Consider the following 24,812-nt stretch of genomic DNA (forward strand, 5'->3'; position numbering starts at 1 on the left):
GCAATATCTTCACTTTCTCCATCTTCACACATTGCAACAATTTTTCAAGTCCTGCTGTAGATGTTACTCTATTGTTTTCTTTATAGTTGTGGAAGATTTAAAACAGGAATGAGTTTTCCTTCATTGTACTTCTTCTTCATCCTAGATGTTTACACATTTCTTCTTCTTTGCTAAATATCCAGACTTACCCTACTGTATCTATATTCACTTCCTTTTCATTGAATTTGACAACTCATGAGTCATTTGAGTCTACAAAGTAAGTTTATTCTTTAATATGGAATATTTTCTTTTTTTAAAGATTTATTTATTTATTTGAAAGTCAGAGTTAAAAAGAGAGAGGAGAGGCAGAGAGAGAGAGGTCTTCCATCTGCTGGTTCACTCCCCAGTTGACCGCAATGGCGAGAGCTGTGTCAATCTGAAGCCAGGAGCCAGGAGCTTCCTCCGGGTCTCCCACGTGGGTGCAGGGGCCCAAGGACTTGGGCCATCTTCTACTGCTTTCCCAGGCCAAAGCAGAGAGCTGGATCAGAAGTAGAGCAGCCAGGTTTCGAACCGGTACCCATATGGGATGCTGCCCTGCAGGCTAGGGCGTTAACCCACTGCGCCACAGCGCCAGCCCCATGGAATATTTTCTTTTTTTTTTTTTTTAATTTTTTTTTTTTATTTTTTGACAGGCAGAGTGGACAGTGAGAGAGAGAGAGACAGAGAGAAAGGTCTTCCTTTTGCCGTTGGTTCACCCTCCAATGGCCGCCGAGGCCGGCGCGCTGCGGCCGGCGCACCGCGCTGATCCGATGGCAGGAGCCAGGAGCCAGGTGCTTTTCCTGGTCTCCCATGGGGTGCAGGGCCCAAGCACCTGGGCCATCCTCCACTGCACTCCCTGGCCACAGCAGAGGGCTGGCCTGGAAGAGGGGCAACCGGGACAGAATCCGGCGCCCCAACCGGGACTAGAACCCGGTGTGCCGGCGCCGCAAGGCGGAGGATTAGCCTAGTGAGCCGCGGCGCCGGCCACCCCATGGAATATTTTCTTACATAATACTTTTGCATATTTCTTCTACATCATTTTCTCAGAATGTTCTTCAGAAAACCATGAGCGAATTCCCATGTTTGGGATCTGTTTTCTTTTTATTTATTAATTTATATAACAGTCAAGTGATGCTTAATAAAAGAATGTTTCCAGAAATGCAGCTATTGTGAGCAGCTCTCCCTTGTAGGAAATAATTTATCCACACAGATTGTGTCTTTTCACAATGTCAAACTTTATTAACAAACCTCACATTAACTTAGCTTTGACCTGTGTGAGTTCACTGAGTACATGATGACCAAGGTACTCCCCAGTTCATTCAGGTCACATTTGTAAGACAAAAATGCTCATGCAGCTTACAAAGAACATCAATCCTCTATTAATATTTATATATAATATTATTTAACATATAACACAATAAGAAAGAATAAAGTTAGTAAGTTGGTCAGAGACAGAGACAGAGATGGAGTGTCAGTCCTTGGAGAGGTCTAGATGTTGGGTCTTATCTTACAAGAAAGTCAGTGATGAATCCAGCAGAGCCCTTGGTGACCAATTCCTGAGTTACCAGAGACACAAGAGTTCCCATGAGACGTCTGAAGTGGAGAGTGGTGTGACTGGGTCCGGTGGGTCAGTCTTCTTACGGTCCAGATCCAACATGTGCTTGGTTGTATTTTAGTTTCTGTTAGTTGCACATGTGGGCTATGCTTGGTTATGCCCTGGTGGATACAGGTAGACATGATTTGTTGGTGTTTTTTTGTTTTGTTTTGTACCTTAAGACGTGGAGGCCTTGTTTATCTCCATTTTGACTCTTAACATGGAGTTAGTGTTGCTCTGCACAGCATGTCTAAGTGTTCCCATCATTGTGTGAACATAAATGGCATGGGGCAATCCTTCTATGTGGTCTCTTGATGCAGTTAAGAGAGTAAACACAATATGTATAAGGAGGATGCTGCCAGTGTAACACAGCATACTCTGTATAGTTAACTTTATTATATTTAAGTAGAAGGTGTACACTTTAAAATAGTCATAAAATATAGTAAGATAACAATGACACAGTTATCTATTACCACTGTTTAAGTTCTATCTGTTGTACATCATTGTGTGAGCTACACATTTATGACAGGAAGCACAGTAGGTTTGTTTGCACCAGCATCACTATACCTAAATACTGCAAATCTCTACAACTTATGATGGCTGCTATGTCTCTAAGAGTATGGAATTTTTCAGCTCCGTTATAATTTTATGGGGCCATTATTGTTTTTGTGGTCCACTGTCGACCAAAGCATCACTATGTGGAAAACACCTTGAATCATTTTCACTTCCGTTTTTCTGCTGCAGGATAGAGCAGCCTTTTCTAGGCAGCATCCTCATTCTTTATTTTGTAGATAACAGCTAGAAAATTATGTTTCTAGCTTTTTAATAAATTTTGTTATTGTTTCTAGCCATCTTTGCATTGTTTTATAACTCTTGGGTTACATGTTTTCATCTCTATTTTCTTACACCTACTCTTTTCTATGTTGTTGCGTATAATTTTATAGCATTTGAGTGAGTCCAAAGTGTTATACTGACTAAAGCTATAAACTTCCTCAGCCTCTTGACAATTATTTATCCACTCTTTTATTACCAGCCCTCCTCATATCCCCCCACATTGCTGTATTTGTTTTTTTTTAATACTTAAATGAAAGTTCCATATGAGTATCTATTCCCCTCTCTTGCCCCCCCCCCATACAAGGAACTAAATGATTTTGGCATCTTCCAACCTCCATGTGATTGTCATTAGTTTCCAATTTGAATTGAAGTTGGGGAGTTGGTTGACAGGTGGTATTTTCCATTATCAAGAAGCCTGCAGAATCCAAAGAAAGGATTAAGGCCACTGAGAAAGCTTTACCTTTCAGGGTTTCCTTCAGTATTTCTATGAATAAGAAAGATCAACAGCATGCCAGTCCCAGCATCCTAGAGCTGTCACCAAAAATCTCAACAAAACATTTCTCTGTTTTTAAAAGAAAATTCTGTCAAAATTTACTGTCACTCACCCTCTGCCTGGTAACAACCACCTAAGCCCATACCTTCTGTCATATCTACCCCCACATTCTACCCTTCAAAGGGCTGCCATTGACCATGCCAGAAAAGAGCCCTGATGCCTTGGGCAGATACTTTTCCCTTTTCAAAAATAAAAGACCTAGAGCACAGGCCTGTGTTTATCTGGAACTCAAGCCCAAGTTTTGTCTACTGCAAGTCACTGCCTACAGATTAATGAAAAGTTTTAGAACAAAGATCACATTTTGTTTTCTATTTCAAATGTGCCTAAACATTGTTAGAAAAATGATTACTCAAAATTTGCTTGAAAACTTGTCTGCATGAAAGATCAGTTGACTGAAGATCCTTGTTACTGCCAACAGCCTAGTGTTGGGACCCACACTGCAAATGGAAATGCTTACATCGGAATAATGGAGATCCCTATGTGGACAATAGGCGATTATAGCTCAGTATAAGAACATGAACCTCTGCCTTCATCTCTCTTTTGATACTATAGCAAAATGCCAGAGAATGGGTAATTTATAAGGAAAAGAAATTTGGCTCATGGTTCTGGAAGCTGGAAAGGCCATGTTCAAGGAGTCTTACCAGTAACAGTTATGTGCTGCACCATTATAGAGCAGAGGGCATCACTTGGGTGAGACAAAGAGAAATCAAGAGAAGATTGGGTTTTCTTTTACAACAAGCACACTCAATAGTGAAACTTACCTCTACAAAAATGACCTGAATCCATTCCTCAGAACAGAGCTTTCATTCTTAGTCACCTCTCCACCTCTCGAAGGTCCCACCTCTCAACATTTTTGCATTGGGGGTCAAGTTTCCAACATTTAACCTTTGGAGAACACTGTCACAAATAAAGCATCCATATCTTAGTAAATATTTTCAGCTTTTTACATCATCTGATCAGGATGAATCTGCTATATTTCACTATGTCTCACTCAAAGAGATAAATGGACAAGTGACTGAGAGGGATGTGCAGAGATAGTTGTATCCTGAGATTGAAAAAAGAAGTATGCATGGTCATCAGGTTGGATTTGAAGCTACTGCAGGGTACAGAAGGCCTTTCCTTTTGAGTGACTTGACTCATGAGAATCAAATCCATTGCTGGGCAAGAGAACTTTCTGCAATGTACAGAGCCATAAGCTGTATATAGTTATTACATAGTTGGAATGTACTAGAATGAGAAATAAAATTTTGTTTCATTTTAATTAATATTAATTTAAATAACTACTTGTATTGGCCAACAAAACAGTTCAAATCAAATCATTAACTTACTTTTACTCAACTTTCTTCCCTTAAACTGTAGCCTCCCAGTGAGCCCCAAGAGTTATTGGGAGCTTTTTTTTTTTTTTAAGATTTATTTATTTGAGAGGCAAAGTTACAAAGGGAGGGAGGGAGAGACAGAGTGAGAGGTCTTCCATCTGCTAGTTCACTCACCAGAGGGCTGCAAAGGCCAGAAATGGGCCAATCCGAAGCCAGGAGACAGGAGCTTCCTCCAGGTCTCCCACTTGGGTGAAGGGACCCAAGTACCCAGGCCATCCTCTGCCGCCTTCCCAGGCCATTAGCAGGTAGGTGGATCAGAAATGCAGCAGCTGGTACTCAACTCGGCATCCATATGGGATTCTGACACTGCAGGTGAAAGCTTAATCCACTACACCACAGTGCCGGCCCCAAATTAATGTCTTTTTAACAGTTTTTCTCTAAGACATATCACTCTAGGTCTTACAGCACCTTCTCTGTATCAAAGTCAAAACTGGAAAGTTAAAGGAAGCTTCTGCTTCTTCCCTCTGGGATTTCACTGTTTTGTTGTAAAATTGGGCCATATCTTATGGTCAGCTGTGAGTCAGCTGGAGGACTCAGGTACCCTATAAACTTACAAGATCTTTTGGAAAGAACTGGGATATTTGACCATGCTTTGTCTTTTCTTCTGCTCTGAAGTCCCTGGATTTCTATCCCATGATTGCAAAGGTTTTCCTCCTTCCTTATTAGAAAATGAGAGGATATATTCCTATTAAAAACAAATACGAAAACTCATGCTTTGTTTTTCAAACCTGTGAGGAGCATTGCTACTGAATATATTCAATTTCTAATGTTACTTTTTCTGTAAAGTAGTGCATTTTCACTGCCTCTTGTATTCCAGTTCTAGGCTCAAAAATTGCCTAATGGCATGTTTTATACATAGCATGTTCTTTAAAAAGGAATAATGGTGTTCATTCCACATCCGAATTAATTATTTTTCATCCTAGGAAAAACATTGATTTCTCCCAAAGAAAATACTGTACAGTAGTTGTTACATCACCATTTCACAGATGAAGACTCGAAGAAAGAAAGGAATGGAGACTAAAGGGAGAATAGAATTGTGTGGAGCCCTAGCTGCAATCAAAGTCAGATTTTTGAGGTCTCTGATTTTTCATTTCAACCTCAGACCTGTCGTCTCCCCATTTAAGGTCAGAATCATAAATCATTCCCAATTAACCAAGAACATATTTTACCTATGAAATCTGAACTCATATAAACAGACTACCCTATCTAAAGAAAAGTAAGACTGCATTTATTGCCACGTCAGGCTGTAAATTCCAACAAATATGTTGATTTATTCCATGAAAAGGAATCGGAAGTAGATATTTGTGGAACAAAGGAATTGTTATTTCCTCCCAACCTTGGTTTTGTCAGTTGGAAAGTATCGTAAGAACAAACCACTCCTTACATGGTTTACAATCATCCATACACAAATATGGCTGTTTTTCCTCCCCAAGTCTCTAACACCTATAGACCCAGACTAATCATAGCAAAGGTGGCTATTTGTCAAGCTGGGGGTGGTAGGGAGGGAGGCTTGTGTCTATTTAGGGAGTCTTTGGATTCATAAGGAAGAGAGGAAGTTGTTTGTTTCTTTTTTGAGAAACACCTTTGAAGATTTACACCAGAGGGAAATCTCAATTTTAAATATCCTGTCTGTGTTGTTCAACTGGCCCCAACCTATCGCTTTCTTTCTAAATACACTTATTCTCAGAAATCCATTCCATTTGTCATAATGCCTAAAATTTGGCCAAAAGAGAGTCGAATTTTAGTTAATAATAATTCTCTCTTAAGACTCCAATGTGTTTAGGAATATTATCAATCTTCTTCCATACCTTATCATGCTCTATTAGAGAAACTATATTTTAATTCTGGGGATGGTAGCTAATTACTATGTGCATTAAAGCATGCTTATCAAGCATACAAAATACATAGCTGAGAACATACAACATTGAATTCTACAGCATTTTGGATATGCAAACTTTTTGCTTCCATCCCAAAGATTGTAAATCAGTAGGGTTGTTTGGATGCAGGAATCTGCATTTCTTTTTTAAAGATTAATTTATTCATTTGAAAGAGAGTTAGAGAAAGGAAGAGACAGAGAGAGACAGAGACAAAGATCTTCCATCTGCTCACTTCCATGTGTTCATTCCCCAAACTGCCATAATGGCCTGAGCTAGATCATGGCTAAAATTAGGAGCCAGCAACTCCATTCTGTTCTCCCACATGAGTGGCAGTGCTCAAGTAACTGGTCTGTCTTTTATTGCTTTCCTAGGCATATTAGCAGGGAATTGGACTGAAAGTAGGGCAGTTGCGACTTGAAACAGTACTCATATAGGATGTTGGTGTCACAGCACCGGCCCATGGGAATCTGCATTTAAATGAGTACTTAAATCTAGGTAATTTTAACGCATGTTGTTCTATTCTTGGATATGAGTCCACCACAGATATGCACTGCACAGTCTGCACCTCTGACGCGTGCATGTGTATCACCTATTTTGCAAAGTCTTAGGAAATGTGACTACATGGCACCTTAGTGCTCATGAGGAAAGGACTTAAAAGGTAGATAACTATTCGGATATGACATAGTGCAAAAGGCATAATTTATGATTGCAAAATTTCACCAAGGTTTGGTTTTGCACCCATTAAAGCAACACTGCCTCCTTTTTTGTTTCTCTCTTCCTACTTTTCCTTCTCTTCCTCTTCTTTTTTCAAAACTCTGCTGTCATAGCATGCAACCTACTTTATATGATCTGGTTACATATGGATGATAATTTTTATGTTAGCTTAAGAATTCACCCATACATAATCTTTAATAATACTTCAAAGGCAACTTCTAAAATAAACAATCCAAACACCTCTCCCAAAAGATAAGAATTTAAAACTTAGACAAAGAAGTTAATGAGACAGACAAGAGAAAAATTTTTCCCAGAGAAAAATAAGCAACTCTATAGTTTCAAGAACCAGGATATAAGTTGATTATGTTACTCCTCAAAAAAATTACAGAGGTCAGAAGGAATATATTAGGAAATTATTGGCCATGTTCTAGAGTTTCCCAAGTTTTTATAGTTATTCTTTTAAATGTTTCAATTAAAGTGCTCCATATTTCCAAAGTGTAATATAAGGTGATAATCAAATAAGTACAAAAAAAATCCTAAAAGCAGTTATGAATAAAATGTGGATTATTCATCTACTCCTTTCCATTAGGACAATCATACTGTAAGGTCTATCCCTTTGCTACTTGAAGTGTGGACTTCAGCATAGGCATCACATGGAAGCTTATTAGAAACAAGGGGTTACAAGCCTTATCCCCAGAACAACAGAATCCAAATCTGCATTCCAATAGGATTTCTGATTACTGTATGCCAACAACATTTGAGAAACACCACTTTATCTCATATCAGGAACAAACTCTGGGGGAACTCAGAGTGGTGGATGCTCTGTAATGCTGATGACATTAACTATCTTGAGTCTGATTCTGAAAATATGCACAGATCTTATGGCTTTAGAATTGAATTTTCCTAAAGGAATTGATATCTAGGACTGCTAGTTTCTACAGAAAAATTACATGATTGTAGTTTCAATTCCGACTAAGGATCCTAAAAAAGCAAAACTAAGTACCTCAACTCAGTGGTTAACTCATAAGTGTAAAATGCCTTTTCCTATGCAGAGTAGGAAAAAGGGTTATACTAGCTGGAATTTTTAAAATACATGTTCATAAACACATCACATAATAAATAAATGTCTCAACCACCCTCTCCAGATGGTAAACCTAAATAGACTACATGATGGTTGGCCACTTTAAATGCAATTTCAGAGGGGGAAAAAATGGTCAATTGAGTATCCATGAGGCTCTTTAAATGTCTTTAGGGGTAACTAAATCCAGAAGCAAATTTTAATTTTTTATTTCACAACATTATACCTCAAACATCCCAAACAACCCTCAACAAAATGTATCATAAAAATTGTGCAACACATACAATAAATGGAAAAAGGAAATATAAGGTCTCATGTGTATTGTTACACTCTCTGTCACTAGTTGAAATCATCTGATTTCATACTGATATTTACTGATTTCTTACTGCTAGCTTTGCATTATTCCAATTAATGATGAACTCTCCTTTCTTCTATCATTTTTAAAGAATGTCATGCATTTTAATAGTCTCTTTTGTAAAATTTTGGTATTTCCTAAGTCACTAAGATATTTTAAGTAATGGGTTTCTCACATAGATAAAACTTGACCCTACGGAAATGCCATATGTTCAGCAGAGAAAGATTACTGCTAGTACTATTCTTTGAAAAAAATACAACTTAACTTAAACAGTATGTATATAATAAAGGGAGACAGATATTAGTGCTTTACCTTATATAATTTGAAACTGTCACTTATGCTACATAAATACAAACATAATTTGGTTGATTAAGGGTGTAAAGATAGCTGGACATAACTTGTTAACAGAAAGAAATATAATGATGTTTAGGACTATCGCTTTGTTGTTACTCCCTTTGTAAATATATAAACAGATGTATATCACTATGTGCAGTGTGTGTAGCATTCCTCAATGTCCATCAAGAAGTTTAACACTATCAAAGTATTCCAGTGATAATGAAACTCAATGCTCAAAGGACACTGAGAATATTATTCCATATAATGTATTATGCATCAATAGGTTCAGGCAGGCAAATCCAACCAGCCTCTCAGGCCTCGACAACAGAGTTAGTGAAAAGAATATTAACTATTTCAAGAAATATAAAAATGGAAAGAATAAAGGGAAACTAAAAGGAGTAAAAATACAGACCTCTCTTTTTATTTTACTTCCTTCTGGCCACATTTTCTACTCACCACGTGTACCACAAATCTGCCTACGGATTTTTCTGCTCTTTCTCTCCACTTTCAAAATTTCTTTCTTATCCTTCATTTGTTTCCACATATCACCCTATTACTGTTTTAAGTATTTATTTATTTTTTATTCATTTGCCATCTCAGTTCAATTCAAGATCAAAATTAAGAGTCAGGTGCTGTGGCTCAGCTGTTGAGCCGTCACTTGGTATGCCCACATCCCATATCAGAGTGCCCGGGTTCTAGTCCTGCCTCTACTTTTAGTGCAGCTACCTGAAGATGTGCAGCCTGGGAGGCAATAGATGATATCCCAAGTACTTAGGACCCTGCTGCCAAAGTGGGAGACACAGATGGAATTTCTGGTTCCTGCGTTTACTCAGACCCAGCTTCGGCTATTTTGGGACTTTGGGGAATAAACCAGCAGATGAAAAATCTCTTTTTCAAATAAAAAATAAACTTTTTTAAAAAAGATAAAAGGCAAATACATAATTATTGCTGCCATTCAGTCATAGATATTTTCTTATTAAATCATTCCTTTATTATAACTATATTCCAATGTCAATCCTAATTAATATGTGCACTATACATATTCCTTCTTATTTTCTACACGTAAAAACCATACTGTCAGCAATGACAGATTTTAAGGAAGATTTGCTGAGGTCTCTTTGCCCTGAAACAGTGTCTAGTTGTCATTTTAAGAGAGATTCACTGAGTCTATTATCAAGAAATAGTCACCATTTCCAATTTTTTAACATCCAAACTGCACCCTAATCTTTAAAATCCCTTTCCATAGATCTCTCTTGTATCATATTATATTGAACAGAGATATTCCAGGCAGTTTGAGATCCTTTTTCATCTTGTATGAGAAATAAAACAAACAATGTGTATTTATGTTTCCTGGGAGATATGCACTTCATCCCTCATGCACCGTATGAAAAATGAGCTCTTATCAGCAGGCAGATGAACAGAAACCAGGCAAATTTAATTTCAGGCAAATGTAAGGAAATTTGCATAGATGTGTTGAAATGGTAATACCAAAGAGGTTGCAGCAGTACTGACAGAGATTTTTCCAACTTCATTTTTCTACCTAGCAAGGTAGATCATCAGTCCTGGTTGAGTTAAGAAATACTACATGCTCAATCGCTTTAATGCGTTGACTTAAAAAAAAAAAGAGAGACCTTGGTCTGAATATACGGTATTTTCTATAAAATTAATCTCCTCCCATGATTGTGAAGATATGTCAGTGATTTGATTTTCTCTTTCTTGTGCTAGCTCCTATCAAAACCACACATTCAGAACATCTCTTGCTATTTTCCTGCTTCCTCTGTAACTGAATGTGTGCTCAGAAGGAGTCTCCTGACGTCTGTCACGTCACAATCACTGTGCACACATGTCTGCTCATCCTCTTACTGTTTCTGTTTACATAAAGACAAGAGTCTCATTTATCAAAAAATAGTGTAGGGAAGTATCATCAAAACTTAGAAACATCAAATTTTAATAAAATATTCACCTGGAAGGCTATGGAAATTTTGTAAAATAAATTGGATGCCTGGTATTCTTGTTCTTTTGTATTTTGTTTTTGTAAAAAGTCATAATATTTTAGAGAAAAGTGGCCCCAAATAAAAGAGCACCATATGGTACATACACAAGTGTTTATACACGCAAACATACAACTACACACGAATGTCAGTATGTGTAATTCATTTCCAGGTGAGTACAGATAGGATGAAGCAGAAATCTTTTCTGCTCCTTTGGCCTCTTGGTTAGGACCTCAGCTCATCATCTTGTACTCCCTGTCTCCTGAGCCCTTGCCCCCTCTCCTCTCTTGCCTCTCCTCAGGGTAAACCAAGGAACTGAACATGGCAACCCCACAACAGCCCTATAAAGCAGTCCCTGACTTGCAAGTAATGTCACAAGAATCATGGGAAAATTTCACAAAAAATACAACTAACTCTCCCCCTTCACTGCCACACAATGGTATGGTCAGCAGTTTTTTTTTCTTATAATAAGCAAACAACAACAAACTCAACCCATACATATTGGTTAGAGAGAAAGAAATTCAATGGTCTATTATTTGTTTCAACAAACTTTTACAAGCTAGTCCTGAAATTATATACTGAGCCTAAATTATATTTGAAATGCATTTGCTTATATAGTTTAGAACAAATGACTTCCAGATAAGAGTCAAAACTCAAAAATAGATCCTAAAATTCAGAACTCTTTTGTTGGCTTATGAAATTTGTAGGCTAAGACAAAATGAATATCCAAAATCTGCAAAAGGCATAAATTTTTCATCTCTTTACTCCTTTGAGAGTGCTCATCACGGATGCTGTGGAATTACTGTCAGTTCTGAAAATAACCAAATATTCTATTTCCTTTAGGAAACCTCAGTAGGTAAGAAGAAACACAGTTTCCTTCATGTGACACGGCATAAAGTTCAAAATAAAAGTTTGGAGCTAAACTCATTAGCTGAATCAGTTTGGGCCTGATTGAAGTGAATCCTTTGCCTTTCCTCTGTTCATACACTCCTTTCTGTTTTAGATTTCTGTTTCTTGTATTACCAGATGCATGGTCTCCTTCTGCCTTGGGAAAGAGAAATATAGAAAGAGTACATATGCTTTATTCTTTCACAGAATGTTCTTTTTCAAAAACAGAAGATAGCACAGAATATAAGATAATTTCAGATTCACTTTTTTGTGTGAGAAATTCATCCCAATTTAAGCTCAGTGAATGTATGAGGCAGTTCATCAATATAGAGAGCATGTGATATAGAAGTTAAAAGACAAGAATTTTGTTTTTGGGAAAATCAGAGTTTAAAGTTCAACTTCAAATGCCTACCAACAAGTAACGAGCTATCTGAGCTCCAATTTCTCCTCTGTCAAATGGTAATAATGCCTAGGTTTCAAGGATGTTGGGAGGGTCAGGAATAATGTATACAAAGTCAACTACACAGTCTTTGATACATAATAGGTGGTCACTGTAAGACATGTTACTGTTACAGATATTATTGGAACAAACAGAATTCACAAATCTGTGCTCAGATTTACACAGCTCTCTCTACCAGGACCTATATCCAAGGACATCAGGATATATATACAGTTACTGATAGTTATCTATATTTTGCTTCTAAGAAGCAGTCTTGCATTGTTATTATTTCAGACATGAATTGGAATTTGAAGTCACAGCTATGAAACAAATAGGCACTAATCAACTGCTAGGACATGAAACAAATCTTTGACAAATCTGTCCCCCATCCCCACTGTTTTCTCATCACTGGGGGTCCCAATCATACCCATTCTGGAAGTTCTGGTTCAAACCTTATCTATTCTTTGAAGCCTGGTGGAGATTCCCTCCTCTTTTATAACGGTCCTGATAATACAGTTGTACATTTTAAAGTGATTATTAATAAATAAGTACAAATCCATCATACCTGAGGTGAAAGAAATCTGGACATCACTTTCATCTTCGATCTTAGTTGCAACTCATTTGAAAGACCACCATGTGCTGCTTTGTCCGGTCTATTCCCTCTGTCACCCCTTCAGTACCTTTCATTACCTCACACTGGTTACTTGCCTCATGGAAAGCTTCTCAGTTGGTTTTCTTGCCCATGATCCTACATCTAAGGAATGTTTCTTCTTCTGTTACCAGAATGCTCTTTCAAAGCATTAATCTCATAATATCACCATCTTTGTACATTTTTTGCCTCTCCCTAATGAAATGACAAATATGAGGCAGATGGCACATCTGGGCACTAGATGCTCATTCTCCTGGATTTGCAGCCCAGCTCCACTCCTTGGTGGCTTTGTGCCTGTCTCTGTCCATTTTGTATTGCTGTCACAAAACACTGGAGGCAAAGTACTTTGTAAAGAAAGAGGTTTCCTTAGCTCATAGTTCTGGAGATTCAAGAGCATGGCACTGGCATCTGCGTGTCTGTGGTGAAGGCCCCGATGCAGATGGAATCACAGCAGTTGGAGCACAAACTTAAGAGGGAGAGAGAGATCAAATGGAGAAACACGAAGATACCAGAGGCTCACTCTTTTTATATCAACATATTCTTGAGGGGCAGAATCCACTCCTACCAGATCTGATACACTCCCACGCGATAGCACTCATCTATTCACAAGGGTGGAGCACACGTGTCCTAATTATCTTCCACAAGACTTCAGCATCACCACACTGGGGACTAAGACTCTAGCACATGAATCTATATCCAACACAGCAGTGACTTAGGCACTTACCCAACTCCTTTAGTTTCAACTTCACTTCTCTAAAATGAGGATTGGGGGTAGCATGAGATGCAACATTGAATTTATGGTGGTAAGTTGAGGATCTCCCACAGAAAAATCACTTGGTGAGTAGTCACAATGTTATTCATGATATAGCCTCATTTCCTACTACTTCCCCTTCTATTCCAGATATCAAAGGTCCTCTGACTTCTTCACCTCAAGACACACTATTTCATCTTTGCTCATTTTATTCATAATAGTAATAACAGTAGCATGAACAGGTATGACTCAGTACCAACAATTTTAGACATGGAAAATATAATTTCTTTTATTATAACTAACTCTGCTGTTCCATGTTGAGCTCCATTCTCTAGGCAGTAAACTTATTATCAATCGATTCAGGAATCCATCTCCCATTTACCAAATCCTTGGGACTGACTAAGTTCTGAGCTACTCTTATAGCACCAGGGTTCTTGGAAGAGGCAGTTGCTCACTGTTGCTACCTGTTGATAATGGAGCTGTTTGTGTCTAGCCTTTAGCCATCCATCAGCAGAACTGGGAACTCTCACTGTCATTCTCACTCCCCTCATGGCATGCAAGTGTTTGTTCTGCTACTTCTGGTTTGCATCATTCTAAAACTTTGAGACACTCTGACATTTCTGCTTAAATTTCCCTAATGGTTGATTTCTTCTCTGGAGTCCTATGGTCTCCCTCAATGCAATCCTGTCCACACGTGGATCAAAGGTTCTTTGCAGAAGCTCGGTCTTGCCTTGTTACCCTAAACTTGGTATCACTTTCTGAAGGGGTTTAGGTAATGCAGTGTTGCTTCTGAGGAACACACCAGCTGACTCTCCATGAATCTTCCTTCTCAGTTTCATCTGGTCTGCTTTCCCTGAGTTTTTCATAAGAGCTTTAGTCCTCTGATGTCTATTCATTTTACAGTCAAAAGTTGCCTGTTTTTTTCTTTCCACAGCTTTGGCTTTAACAAAAGCTTTCAGTAGTGGAATCAGGAGCCTAGCTCTTCTAATTGGGAATAGTAAAGTGATAATAAGCAATATTGGAAGAAAAAATATTGCTTACATTTCAAAATATTGTCACAGTGCAGTAGTAAAAATAGCTAACATTTATGGGTGAATTCGACAGATACATCCTCACACAATTTACAGTCTAGATCAATCAGGGTCCCAGCAGGAAACAGATGGTACACTCAAATTAGGATACTTTGAGTGGGGTTTAATAGAGAGTATTTGCAAATGTGTGGGCAGTGTGGATAAACTAAAAATGATAATGCAGCCCCCTGGGGCTAGTGATAAGGTGAGAAGAGCTAACATCCCTAGACCTGAAGGGACAAAGAAAAGGGACATTAACTGGAAGCCACAAGTTAAGGACATCTGCCATCTGAGCGAGACATAGAGATCAAGTGTTTAGCTTAGCCATTAAGCACCCACATTTCACATTGGAGTACTGGGGTTCAATATCTGTCTGTTGCTCCTGACTCCAGTTTCCTGCTAATTCTGACCCTGAGAGGTTGATGATGGTTTAAGTAATTGAGTTCCTGCCATGCTCGTAGGAGGCCTGAATTGAATCCCCAGCTCCTGGCTATAGCGTTAGTCCAGCCCTAGCAGTTGTCAACATTGGAGGAATGATCCAGCAGATAGAATTTATCTCTCTCTCTTTCTCTCTCTCTTTCACACACACACACACACACACACACACACACACAAAATTTTAATTAAAATCATAATAATTAGGAGACACAACCATCAAAGGAAACTCACAAGGGGGAAGCCTGTGGACTACATACCATAACCTTGGGCTCACCAGCAAGAAATTAGAGCAACGGAAAGCTCTGAATATGTAGCTCATACAGGTCAATTTTGAGGCATAAAGAACAAGATAAAGCAGCTCCGCAGGCTCAAATGGAAGATATAAACAGTGGATGGTCTATGGGAGAACTCCTAGGATTCTTCAAAGTTCAATTCTACCTTAGTCAGCTTGGGCTCCCATAATAAAATAGCAGAGGCTGGGCGGTGGAACCAATACAATTTTATTTCCTCACACTTCTGGAGGCTGGAAGCTCAAGATCAAAGCATCAGGAGGCTCTGGTTCCAGGGAAGACTCTCTCTCCAGTCTGCAGACTGCCACCTCTCTGCTGTATGCTCGCAAGGTCTTGCTCAGTGCATGCACATGGAAAGGAAAACCTCTCTTTCTCTCTTCATGAGATCACTAATCCCATTATGAGGATCTTATCCTCATGATCTCATTTCACCCTAACTACCCTTCGAAGGACCCATATCTAAAATACAGTCACACTGGGAGTTAAGAGTTTAAACACAGGAGTTTTTTTTTTTAGGGTACACAAAAATTAGGTTGATAACAAACTCAGTGCTTTCTCTGTGAAGCCTTTCCCATGTAATAGAAGAGAGCTTTTGTAGATTTTACTTTTTTATTTTCATTAATATAAAGAGAACAGATGTCATAGCTACAATTCTAAGAATACAATAACTCTCCCCTTTTCTTTAAATTCTTGCTGCAATGATTTATATATACCTGAGTGCAGGACATACAAACACTGTATTATATTATGAATATAATCTTTCTCTTTCACTGGATTGACACTGTCATTAGAATCAAAAGGGAAAAAATAAGTTCTTTCTTCTTTCTTTTCTTTTCTGACACCAAACACAAAGTCTAAAATATACAGTTTTCTGGCTGAGTGAACATATAGATGAATGAATGAATTTTCTCCTTTACAGAGCATCAAATTCCCTATAGGACAGTCAATTCATTATAAATATAGTAAATATTGATACCTTCTTTCTTTTCCTGCTAAAAATATATGTTGTTTGCGGCCTGTTTTGTGGAGCGGCAGGCAGAGCCACTGCCTCAACATTGGTATCCATACGGATATCGATTCGTGATCTGGCTACTCCACTTCCAATCCAGCTACCTGATAATGGCCTGAGAAAAGCAGTATAGATGATTCAAGTATTTGGGCCCTTGCCACCCACATGATAGACCCAGAAGTAGCTCCTGGCTCCTGGCTTCTGCTTGGTGTAGTCCTTATCATTGCAGCCATATGGGGAGTGAACCAACAGATGGAAGATTCTCTCTCTCACTCTCTCTCTCTCTCTCTCTCTCTCTGCCCTCTCTTGTAATTCTGACTTTCAAAATAAATTTAAAATTACATGTATGTGTGTTGTTAAATCATTGCACACTATAGGTAAAATCCTCAGCATTTTTCAAAACAACTGATTTGCAAGCCGGCGCCGTGGCTCAATAGGCTAATCCTCCACCTTGCGGCACCGGCACACCGGGTTCTAGTCCCGGTCGGGGCGCCGGATTCTGTCCCGGTTGCCCCTCTTCCAGGCCAGCTCTCTGCTATGGCCAGGGAGTGCAGTGGAGGATGGCCCAGGTGCTTGGGCCCTGCACCCCATGGGAGACCAGGAAAAGCACCTGGATCCTGGCTCCTGCCATCGGATCAGCGCGGTGCGCCGGCTGCAGCGGCGGCCATTGGAGGGTGAACCAACGGCAAAGGAAGACCTTTCTCTCTCTGTCTCTCTCTCACTGTCCACTCTGCCTGTCAAAAATTTAAAAAAAATAATAAATAAATAAAAATAAATAAATTAATTAAAAAAACAACTGATTTGCTCTGATATTGTGAATTTTAGGCATAGCAAGAGAAACAGGAGGGAAGTTTGCGACAGAGTGATAAAATATATACTGTGTGTACTTGAGACTAAGTATGTCTCTGAAATTCACTAACCTGTCAATATAGAGTTCACATTCAAGTACAAATGTTAACATGAAGTCAGCAGGAAACATATACACAATTACATCTAGAAATATAATGCAATGTAATGGATTTTTGCCAAGATAAAGTTTTCTGCTTTTGAACAAACCAAACATATGTAGATAAGCTCTGATTAACATTTAATTGTTTATCTTATACAAAAGTACAAATACAGCTGTACAGTCTGTGTACTGCACAAAGCACTTAAGTGGGAGAGCTCCCATGCAAAATTTGGGCTCTGACATGGGGTTGTATACACCTGAAAGATGGGTACATTTTTCTTTACAGAAGAGTATAATTCACAATCCCAGAGGGGTTCACCCAGCTGGGGTACCTGTTCCAACCTAATGTGAGCCCTGTGTATGCCAAGCCAGCAGCAGCTAAGATCTGCAGCTCACCTCAAATTCTATGGATACAAATAAGTTCCCCTAATAATATTATCTTCCACATGTTTTGCTTACACACAAATTTTTTAATCTTTAGTATTAAATTGAAATTTTGAGTAAGGTGTAGGAATGATGAAAATCTTAGGCTATAGTTATTAAATATTTGTATACTAAATACTACTAATTTATCATAGATACTTCCCCCATATTAACCACAGAGCATATGGGAAATGTGGCAATGTTATTTATTAGATACACTATATTATAAGTCTACTGAAGAGCCAAAATGATTTGTATTTGGGGAACACAAAACAAAAGAACAAGCAACAAAAACGATTGAGGTGGGTCCAGATGCTAAGAGAAAAATGTAAAAAAAAAAAAAAATTAGCAAGTGATATAATAGTAAAACTAATTTGCAATCCTTTCAGATTCTTAACAACCCACTAGGAGAAGCCACAAGAAAACTTGCCATATTTCCTAGAAGAGTGAGAGAAATAGCTGATGAGTATTTATTTAATATTTATGATAGGTGTAGTTCAAGTAAAATGGAATTAATTATAGCATTATTATAGAAGAAAAATAAAAGAAGATGAGGAAGAAAGGCTAAATGGAAAAGAGAGACAACATCTAGGCCAAAGAATTAAACATGGACACAAGCAACTTGAGTATAGGTAAAATAAAAAGTTTGAGCACCACATCCAAAGGCTCTGATGCAGAAACCACTGAGTTCCAAAAAGTATCCCAAAGGAAAAGAATAAATGGCAAAGAGTTGAAATACCTGAACAGAGTCAGAAGAGCAAAGAGGAAGAGGAGTTGCTCCGAAGATGCAGAATGCTTAACTCTCTCAGGAAAAGCATAAGGAATGGCCCAGAAGGAAAACATTTAAAGAGAAGCTTCAGAAGTTTCCAAAGGAAATAAAAGTATAACATTAGGGTAAGTTAAGATTATATTTCATCATTTCACAGCTACAAATATCTTCCCTGAGTTTCTAATTTCTCTACATTTAGAGTTCTCTACTGAGGAGAAAAGTATACTGGTGATATTAAAGATGATTTTTTCTTAAAAACAGAAAGGAAACAAGAAATACACAAAGATACACATAAGGAGTGCACTACTGAAGTACTATCACAGTAGTAGGTGGTCTAAATTCGATTGTGAACCCTAGAAATTTCTCCAACAAAAAATTTTTAAAAGCTATACAGCCCCTCACACATTTTAAAGTTGACACATCTTTAAGTAACTGCAAAGGATGTAATTTCTGATGAGTTGTAAATATTGACTAGTTGTAATAAAATTGTACATAACTACTTTACACTTATTCAGTGGAATATTACCAAAGAAATTTGGTACTCTCCATCATTCACTAAAAAACACATGAACAAACTGTCTTTATATCATTTATTGTTCTCCTTCAGCTCATATTTGCACTTTTTTCCTTGAAGAAGTTTATCTCAATATGTCCTTTTGTTGGCAAAAGGACCATAACACTCTGAACATTTTAGTTAAATTAATATTTTAATAATATGACTATTATTAATCCAACACAAATACATTTTATGTTTTGATCAACAATTAGTAAACACACAAAGTAAAATATTAGCAGAAATACCTATCTTAGTAAGAGAGATGAAGCTTTCTAATTTAGTTCATGTATTGATGAATACATATAATTACCAGTAGAATAAAATAGGTTAATCTATTCATTTTCTTTTATATAAAGTAAGCATTCAATAAGCTTTTTTAAATAAATAGCTGACAATAGAAGCTTTTCTTTTCCATAGTGATGCTACTCAATTATTTAAATTAATCCCCTAGTTTATATAAATGTTACATTTTAAAATAAAAAGTAACAATCAAGCATCAACCTGGTTAAGTTCTTCCTTACATCATCAGAAATGTTTTGGAAGTTACTTATCTGGCAAAGGATTTATTGTCAGTCTCTTCATTAGACACTTTTACTTTCTAATACTAGCAGCATTTGGAATTGTCTCTTAGAACTCCTACCCTAGAGCAATGCACCACATTGAGATCTTGCACTGGAGAGGGAAAAGTCTTGCCTTTCAAAGTGGGAGAAGAAACAAGGAGAAAGAGGAGGTGGGGATTCAGAACCAGTAGGACATCTCAACCCCCAGAATGATTCTAGGAAAACTACAAATGAAATCAACTTCCTTAGACAGATGCCCATGGGAGTCCTCATGGAACCACAAGGATAGTCATGCTCTGTTTCATACAATGCTGTCCTTAACCTATATCTTTTGAACACATTAGGTGACACGAACCCTTCCAGTTTATAATGGAGCTATGAATATTAATGACTAAAACCTTTCCCATTTACAATGGATCTGCAGATATTCATCTAAAAAGCATTTTACCAGGTTACTTCAGCATTCAGTTACCTTCCACTCTCTTCAGTACGTAAGATACAAACGTATAAACCATGCATCTATCTAAATGTGACCCTTGGCCCTTTTGAATCTGCCCCCTCACCTTAATTTCATTCCTAGCAATCTAAAATAAGCAGCCTCTTTTTCAAAAACTCCATTCTTCCCACTTAATGTGCCTAAAGGACTCAGTTGCAGATCTCGTTTTAGCTCATGCTTCTTCTTAAGCCTGGAATGCCTCATCTGCCAGCATTGCCCTATCCAAAAGTAGTAATCTCCTTATAGCCCTTCTCCCACTAAATTTCATTTCCCCTTCCTATTTCAGGCACAACCAATCTCTATATTCTGATTAACTTACATGTGCAACATGAATGTAAATATCTGACTCTTTTATATGCGGGGTGGAAAAATTAATAAATTCTGTTAAGGGTGTCCCACCTCACCATTCCTTTTCAACACTGTGCTGCAAGTTCTATGACAAGAAAGAAAAATAAAACATATGCAGATTGAGAAAGAAATATTAAAACTGTCTTTGCACACAACTGACAACTACCTATGTAGAAAAGTAAAAAATAATCAATAAAAAGACTCCTGGAACTAATAAATGATTATAGCAAGATTAAAGGATAGACAAAAGTCAATCATTTTCTTAGATATCAAAAATAAACAATTTTGAAATTAAACATAATACCATTTATATAAGTGCCCCTAAAAGTGAAATAATTAAGTATAAATTTATGAGAATTCATACATGATCTATACAAAGAAATAGAATTATGATGAAAAATATTCTGGATTCTGGCTTTGGTCTGATTCATCCTTGGCCATCGTGGCTATTTGGGGAATGAATCAGCTGATGGAAAGAACTAAACAAATACATTCCATGTTCATGAATAAGCAAGATTTAATAATGTCAAGATGTCAGTTCTACCCAATGGGATTTATAGATTCAATGCAATCCCAATCAAATCATAGCACATTATTTTGTGAAGGTTCACAAAATTACTCTATGATTTATGTGGAAATGTGAAAGACACAGAAAAACTAACACAATTTTGAAACAGAATGAAGTTGGAAAACTGATATTACCTGACTTCAAGACTTACTAAACAAGGCAGATGCATTTTCAAGAAAAGCCTCTTCAAATGCTATTTTACTAACATCCTTTACTAAAGCAAAACAATACAATGGAGTAAAGTCAGTCTTTTCAAACAAATGGTATTTCAATAACTGTATATACATATACAAGCACAAAAATAAATCTAGATGCCTATCTTATAGCCTTCACAGAAAGTACCTTAAAATGATTCATGATTATAAATATAATACACAAAAACTGGGGTTGGCACTGTGACATAGGAATTAAGCCACCACTTGCAGTTCCAGCATTCCATATAGGGGACAGTTGGAGTCCCAGCTGCTCCATTTCTGATCCACCTCTCTGCTTATGTGCCTTGGGGAGCAGTGGAAGATGGCCTGGCCCCAACACTCATGTGGGAGCCCTGGAAGAAGCTCTTGGATTCTGGCTTTGGTCTGATTCATCCCTGGCCATTGTGGCTGTTTGGGGAATGAATCAGCTGATGGAAGATCTCTCTTTCTCTCTTTGTCTCTCCCTCTATCTCTGTAACTCTGCGCTTCAAATAAATCAAATGAATCTCAAAAACAACACACAAAACCATAAAACTCCTGAAGGATAACATAAGAAAAAAAAAAAAAGAAGGCAACATAGGAGAAACCCCAGACATCCATGGATGTGGTAAAGAATTTTTAGACAAAACATCAAAGGCACGATACATGAAAGAAACAACTGAACTGGACTTCATTAAAATTAAAAGCTTCTGCTCTGCAAAAGACAATGTCAAGAGAATTGGAGACAAGGCCCAGACTGTTGTAAATATTTGCAAAAGATATAACTGATAAAAGACTGTTATCCAAAATAAAGAATTCTTAAAAGTCAACAATAGGAAAATGAAGATCCTGGTTGAAAAAAGGGCCAAAGACTTTATCAGACAAATCACCAAAGAATATATAATGATGGCTGTAAAGAATATGGAAAGATACTCCACTTTATGTGCCATTAGAAAGTTTAAAATTTAAACAGTGAGATATCACTGCACATCTATTACAATGACCAATATTCAGATTACTGATAACACCAAAGATGTAGCATAGATGTAGCATGAGGAGAACTCTCAGTCATTTCTCATACAAATGTAAAATAGTGCAATCACTTTGGAAAACAGTTTACAATTCTTACAAAACTAAGCATGCTCAACATAAAATCCAACAGTTGCATCCCTTGATATCCACTTAATGGAATTTGAAATCTATGTGCACACAAAACCCTGAATTGTGGAATCTCTATACAATGGAATGTAATCAGTTCTTAAAATAACTGAGCCATAAAAGGACATGGAGGAGCTTCCATTGTAAGTTAAAGAAGCCAATCAGAAAAGGCTCTGTTCTATAGAGTCTACATGTGACATTCTGAAAAATAAAAACTGGGAAGAGGATAGGAATAGGAAGGATGAATATAGAACATTGGAGAAACCCTGCAAGATATCGGCACCGGCAAAGACTTCTTGGAAAAGACCCAGGAGGCACAGGCAGTCAAAGTCAAAATTAAGAACTGGTATTGCATCAAATTGAGAAGTTTCTGTACAGCAAAAGAAACAGGAAAGTGAAAAGGCAACCAACAGAATGGGAAATAATATTTGCAAACTATGAAACAAATAAAGGATTAATAACCAGAATCTATAAAGAGATCAAGAAACTCCACAACAACAAAACAAACAACCCACTTAAGAGATGGACCAAGGATCTCAATAGATATTTTTCAAAAGAGGAAATCCAAATGGCCAACAGACACAGGAAAAAATGTTCAGGATCACTAACCATCAGGGAAATGCAAATCAAAACTACAATGAGGTTTCACCTCACCCCGGTTAGAATGGCTCAAATACAGAAATCTACAAACAACAGATGCTGGCGAGGATGTGGGGAAAAAGGAACACTAATCCACTGTTGGTGGGAATGCAAACTGGTAAAGCCACTATGGAAGTCAGTCTGGAGGTTCCTCAGAAACTTGAATAGAACACTACCATAAAACCCAGCCATCCCACTCCTTGGAATTTACCCAAAGAAAACTAAATTGGCAAACAAAAAAGCTGTCTGCACCTTAATGTTTATTGCAGCTCAGTTCACACTAGCTAAGACTTGGAATCAACCCAAATGCCCATCAACAATAGACTGGATAAAGAAATTATGGGACATGTACTCTATAGAATACTATACAGCAGAAAAAACAATGAAATCCAGTCATTTGCAACAAAATGGAGGAATCTGGAAAACATCATGCTGAGTGAAATAAACCAGTCCCAAGGGACACATATATGTTCTCCCTGATCCGTGACAACTAACTGAGCACCAAAAAGGAAACCTGTTGAAGTGAAATGAACACTATGAGAAACAGTGACTTGATCAGCCCTTGTCCTGACAGTTGATGTACAGTGTAATACTTTACCCCTTTTAGTATTTTTTTGTTCTACTTAATACTATTGGTTGAACTCTGTAATTAACACACAAATATTCTTAGGTGTTTAACTGTAACTGAAAAGTGATTATTGTTAAATATAAGAGTGGGAATAAGAGAGGGAAGAGATGTACAATTTGGCACTTGCTCACTCTGACTTGCCCCTAATGGTAGAGTTAGAAATGTGCCAGGGGATTCCAATTCAATCCCATCAAGGTGGCATGCACCAATGCCATCTCACTAGTCCAAGTGATCAATTTCAGTTCACAACTGATCATAATGATAGGACTAAGAGCCAAAGAGATGACATAAACAAGACTAGTGTCTGCAAATACTAACTGATAGAATTAAAAAGGGAGAGAATGATCCAACATGCGAGGCGGGATACACAACAATCTCATAGAATGGCAGATGTCCTAACCAGCACTCTGGCCTCAGGATCAGCCCTTAAGGCACTCAGATCTGGCTGAAGAGCCCATGAGAGTATTTTAGGCATGGAAAGACAAACTCTCTGGAAAAAAAAAAAAAAAAGACCTAAATGAAAGATCTCTGCGAGTGATATCCTGTGGAAAGAATGGGCCACCAAAGAAGGAGGTAGCTTTCTCTGAAGGGAGGAGAGAACTTCCACTTTGACTATGACCTTGTCTAAATAGGATCAGAGTCGGCAAAATCAAAAGGCTTCCATGCATTGGCAACCCATGACAACAGCCTAGGGTGATCACTGACGCCATAAATAAGAGTGTCAATTTGTTATATCAACAACAGGAGACACTGTGCACTTACTCCTCATGTAGGATCTCTGTCCTTAATGTGTTGTACATTGTGAATTAATGCTATAACTAGTACTGAAACAGTATTTTACACTTTGTGTTTCTATGTGGGTGCAAACTGTTGAAATCTTTACTTAATATATGCTAAATTGATCTTTTTTAAAACTTTTATTTAATGAATATAAATTTCCAAAGTACACCTTATGGATTACAATGGCTTCCCCCCCATACCGTCCCTCCCACCCGCAACCCTCCCCTTTCCCACTCCCTCTCCCCTTCCATTCACATCAAGATTCATTTTCGATTCTCTTTATATATGGAAGATCAGTTTAGCATACATTAAGTAAAGATTTCAAAAGTTTGCTCCCACACAGAAACATAAAGTGAAAAATACTGTTTGAGTACTAGTTATAGCATTAAATCTCAATGTACAGCACATTAAGGACAAAGATCCTACATGAGGAGTAAGTGCACAGTGACTCCTGTTGTTGACTTGACAAATTGACACTCTTGATTATGGCATCAGTAATCACCCT

At 37.7% G+C, this 24,812-nt stretch overlaps 1 long non-coding RNA gene across 3 annotated transcripts in view; it reads right to left on the minus strand.

Moving 5' to 3' along the window:
* Nucleotides 1–328: 328 nt before the first annotated feature.
* The window catches only part of LOC138843952 (uncharacterized), a 48,110-nt gene continuing 23,626 nt past the window's right edge, over nucleotides 329–24,812 (minus strand). For 2 of the 3 annotated variants that reach the window (XR_011379194.1, XR_011379193.1), the window contains 2 exons: nucleotides 3,761–3,896; nucleotides 329–2,861 (listed from right to left, as the gene is read on the minus strand). This is a non-coding gene — a long non-coding RNA (uncharacterized lncRNA). The remainder of the gene's footprint in view (nucleotides 2,862–3,760; nucleotides 3,897–24,812) is intronic. The other variant, XR_011379195.1, reaches the window with a different exon arrangement.

Source organism: Oryctolagus cuniculus, chromosome 10, assembly GCF_964237555.1.
Source record: "Oryctolagus cuniculus chromosome 10, mOryCun1.1, whole genome shotgun sequence".
Lineage (NCBI taxonomy): Eukaryota > Metazoa > Chordata > Mammalia > Lagomorpha > Leporidae > Oryctolagus > Oryctolagus cuniculus.